This window comes from Apium graveolens, chromosome 8 (assembly GCF_009905375.1).
Source record: "Apium graveolens cultivar Ventura chromosome 8, ASM990537v1, whole genome shotgun sequence".
Lineage (NCBI taxonomy): Eukaryota > Viridiplantae > Streptophyta > Magnoliopsida > Apiales > Apiaceae > Apium > Apium graveolens.
In genome coordinates, this window is record NC_133654.1 from 203,975,907 (window position 1) to 203,980,881 (window position 4,975).

Here is a 4,975-nt window from a genome sequence, read left to right on the forward strand (position 1 = left end):
AAAATGGCTCATCCCACATGTACCACTTCACCTCATAAAGAAACTTCTTCCTTTGAGCAGAAGACAAGTCTGGAGGCATAATATTGCTCACAAGATAGTTCACAATATCTGCGAACCACGGTTCTTCCTCTTGTACCCCAAACAACTGCTCATCGGGAAAAGACTCATTTATCAAAGTCTTATCCCATGAATTCGCACTTGGATCTTCTAAACGAGAGAGATGATCAGCGACTTGATTCTCAGTACCTTTTCTATCCTTGATCTCCAGCTCAAATTCCTGTAGTAAAAGAACCCATCGAATCAGTCTAGGCTTCGAGTCCATTTTCGAGATGAGATAGCGAATAGCAGCGTGATCAGTGAAAACTGTCACCTTCATCCCAAGCAAATAAGATCGAAACTTCTCAAAACCGTAGCAATGGCTAAGAGTTCCTTCTCAGTAGTAGTGTAGTTCAGTTAAGCACCATTGAGGGTCTTACTAGCATAGTCGACCACATGAAATATATTGTTCTTCCTTTTCCCAAGAACTGCTCCAACTGCATAGTCACTTGCATCACACATCATTTCAAAAGGTTCATTCCAATCAGGTGCAGTTATGACAAGTGCCATAATCAAACTCTTCTTTAAGCTCTCAAAAGCAGCTAGATACTCATAATCAAACTTGAAAGGGACATCTTTCTCCAATAAATTGTACAATAGTTTAGAGATTTTAGAGAAGTCCTTGATGAACCGCCTACCGCATGGCCAAGAAAACTGCGAATCCCCTTTACGAAAATTGGTAGGGGAAGGTTTTCAATCACCCCCACCTTGGCTTTGTCCACCCCAAAACCTTTACTAGAGACCTTGTGCCCAAGAATGATGCCCTGTTGCACCATAAAGTGACATTTCTCCCAGTTGAGAACCAGATTGGTCTCAATACACCTTTTAAGAAAAAAATCAGATTTTGCAAGTACTCGTCAAAAGAATCACCAAACACAGAGAAATCGTCAATAAATACCTTCACATTCTAACCAATCATGTCCGAGAAAATGGCCATCATACATCTCTGAAATGTGGTAGGTGCACCAAACGGACAAGTAAAGGTAGTCTTTTCCTGATCTTCTGGAGCAATGCAAATCTGATTATAACCTGAATAGCCATCCAGAAGACAATAGTATTCATGCCCAGCCAATTTGTCAAGCATCTGATCAATGAAAGGAAGAGGGAAATCATCCTTCCTCGTAGCCTTGTTCATCTTTCTGTAATCCATGCAAACTCTCCACCCCGTGACTGTTCGAGTAGGGATGAGTTCATTCTTCTCATTAGCGACGACTGTGATGTCTCCTTTCTTCGGTACACACTGTACTGGGCTCACCCAAGAACTGTCAGAAATAGGATAGATGATCCCTGCATCTAGCCACTTGAGAATTTCATTCTTCACAACCTCTTTCATTATCGGATTTAGCCTTCTCTGTTGCTCAACAGTCGGCTTACTTCCTTCCTCTAGTAGAAATTTATGCATCCAATAAGAAGGGCTGATTCCCTTGATATCTTCTATAGTCCAACCAATTGCCAATTTGAACTCTCTCAGAATTCTGAAGAGCTTCTCCTCATCACTACCTGAAAGGTCAGATGCAATAATAACAGGCAAAGTAGATGCATCACCTAAAAATGTGTACCTTAAGTGTTCAGGTTAAGGCTTAAGCTCGAGTGTAGGAGCTTCCTCAATAGATAGCTTGAGGTGCTTTGGAGAATTTTTCAGCTCTTCCAATCCAAGAGATTCAAATGGCATATCTAGCCTTCGCTTCCAAGGAGAAGCATTCAAATATTGCAATTGATCATCACATTCATCATCTTCACTATCTGAATTCCCTAACAAGGCCTTCTCTAAGGCATCAGACCTTAACATTTGATCAAGTTCTACAGTGACCACAGAATCGACCAATTCCACTCTTAAGTACTCCTCATTATCAATAGGGAATTTCATGGCATTGAAAACATTAAAAGTCACATCCTGATCCAGCACTCATATAGTGAGCTCACCCTTCTGTACATCAATTATGGTTCGGCCTGTAGACAAGAATGGTGTTCCCAGAATTATGGGAATCTTCTTATCCTCCTCGAAATCAAGAATTACAAAGTCAATAGGAAAGATGAGTCTGTCCACCTTGACCAAGACAGCCTCCATAATGCCTCGTGGATATGTAATAGAATGATCGGCCGACTGCAAGGACATATAAGTAGGCTTAGGATCAGGTAAGTCCAACATCTTGAAGACAGACAAAGGAATCAGATTGACGCTAGCTCCCAAATTACATAAACACTTATCGAATGATAAGTTTTCGATGGTGCAAGGAATAGTGAAGCTTCCAGGATCTTTAAGCTTCGGAGGCAACTTCTGTTGCAGCACAACACTACATTCCTCCGTGAGAGCTACGATATCTAAGTCATCTAGCTTCACCATTCGAGAGAGAAAACCTTTCATAAACTTCGCATAACTAGGCATTTGTTCAAGAGCTTCAGTGAAAGGTATGTTGATATGAAGTTTCTTGAAAACTTCCAGAAACTTAGCAAATTGCTTATCCATCTTTTGCTTCTGCAGCCTCTTAGGAAAAAGAGGTAGAGGATAGACCTATTTTTCCCCTGTATTACCCTTAGGAGGAGTGTTGACAACAGTTTTCTTCCTTGGTTCCACTTTTGCTTCCTTCTACACATCTTCTTCAGCCACAACTTCAGATTCTAGAACTTGAGCTTTTTCTTGAATTGCAACCTTCCCTGACCTCAATGTAATTGCCTTAACCTGCTCTTTGGCTTCCTTCTTTCCTGGAACTTCTGTGTCACTAGGGAGTGTACCAGTTTGTCGATTCAGGAAGGCATTGGAAATCTGCCCAATTTGATTCTCCAAGGTCTTGATAGAAACCGCTTGACTCTTGCACATGAGCCTCAACTCATTCACTTCAGATTTTTTATTAGATTGTTGCATTTGAAGTTGTTGTCTTGGTGCATATTGCGGTTATTGAAAACCAGGAGGGTTATATTGCTTTGCTGCATACTGCTGATAAGGCTGCTGCACCGCATTCTGAGTGTTGTTCCAGCAGAAGTTAGGATGATTGCGGTTGTTAGGATGATAGGTGGTTGGGAACTGGTTGTTGCGACCTCTGAAAGTTGCTCACGAACTGAGCTGATTCACTAGAAATAACACACTGCTTCGTCTCATACGCACCAGCACGAAGCTCACAGACACTAGTGATCTGATTAACTCCATAATTAGCCAAAGAATCCAACTTCATCGTCAAAGCCTTAAGCTGAGCAGCTATAACAATAGCTGCATCTACCTCAAGAATTCATGTTACCTTACCTTAAGTTAGTGTTTGAGAAGGGTTCTGATATTCATTAGCAGCCATCAGTTCGATCAAATCATAAGCTTCATCATAGCTTTTAGCTCATAAGGCTCCACCTGATGATGTATCAAGCATGGGTCTAGAATTTGCACCCAATCCATTATAAAAGCAGTTAATGATCATCTAGTCAGGAATCCCATGATGAGGACACTTTCTCAGCATCTCTTTATAACGATCCCAAGCTTCACATAAATATTCTCCTAATTGTTGTGTAAATTGAGTAACAGCATTCCTGATTTCAGTTGTCTTCGCCATAGAAAAGAATTTAGTAAGAAACTTCAAAGCAAGATCTTCCCACTTGGTGATAGAGCCTGGTGTTAGAGAATGCAACCAACACTTAGCTTTATCCCTCAGAGAGAATGGGAAAAGCCTTAGCTTTATAGCATCTTCAAAAATATTTTTGAATTTGAAAGTGTCGCAGATCTCGATGAAGTCTCTAATATGTATATTGGGATCTTCCATTGGAGAACCCCCAAATTGGACTGAGTTATGCACCATCTGAATCGTGCTAGCCTTGATTTCAAAAGTGTTAGCAGCGATGGCTGGTTTGACAATGCTTGACTGAATTTCATTGATTATCGGTGGAGAGTAATCTATAAAAGCCTTCGTATTCGCTTCTGGTTCTCCCATTGCAACAAGAGCTTCTTTTTCAACTTTCTCCTCTTCTAAAAGAACTTCTTCCTCTAATAAAACTTCTTCCTCCGCTTTATCCACTGTTCTCTTTAAGATCGAGAACGCGTTAGCATAAATGCTCTCTAGAGTACCTGAAAAAACAACAAGCAAACAAGTAAGTAAAATATCTGAGTCACTGAACTTTAACGACCACTGATGTCCAGCACATAAACTAAAAATTAACTTCGAGTCCCTGACAGCGGCACCAAAAACTCTTAGGACGAAAATACGCGCTAATATTCACGCAAGTATACGCGTTCGCAAGTAATATAGAATTCTTTCTAGTTCGTTCCCACATAGATTGGTTTAGGTTAACTTCAATTAATGTACTTATGCAACAATGGTATGGTTATTGTTCAATGCTAAGATGATACAAATTGAGATTGTTTATAACTAAGAATTAACTAACTAACTTTAACTAAGAGAATTGAGGTTGAATTACTTATATGAGACAAACATGGGATTCTAACTTCATTACTACTTCATTCAATAGCCTTTGTTCATAACCTTAGCATGCAATGGTGATGACACTAATCAGAAAACATGAAACTAGTAAACGCCAACTTTCGTTGTATGAATACCCTACGACCAATCCACAAAAAAGATAGAAGCTGAATAGACACCAATTATATTGAGACCTTATATGTCTATAGAATTTGACAACATAAAGGTTTAATACGCAACTTCTCTATCATGATTACATAGGGCTAGTAAGATGGTTAAAATTACCTACGAATCATGCATATCAAATACATGAACCTATGCTAGCATGGCAAGTTCTAAACCTCTAAATTCACTTTCAAGTCAATAGAGATTAACACGCTATCTTATAAGTTCGCGACGCTCATAAAACGAATAAGCACAACCAATACTAGGATATCATACAATCACCACACACTAAGGTATCGGAAAAAATTAACTATTGA

General features: G+C 39.6%; 1 non-coding gene across 1 annotated transcript; it reads left to right on the forward strand.

The window, feature by feature from the left end:
* The first annotated feature begins 3,510 nt into the window (after nt 1-3,510).
* LOC141682223 (small nucleolar RNA R71) lies at nt 3,511-3,617 on the forward strand. The gene has a single exon (XR_012559625.1). It is a non-coding gene; the product is annotated as a small nucleolar RNA R71 (small nucleolar RNA).
* The last annotated feature ends 1,358 nt before the right edge of the window (nt 3,618-4,975 follow it).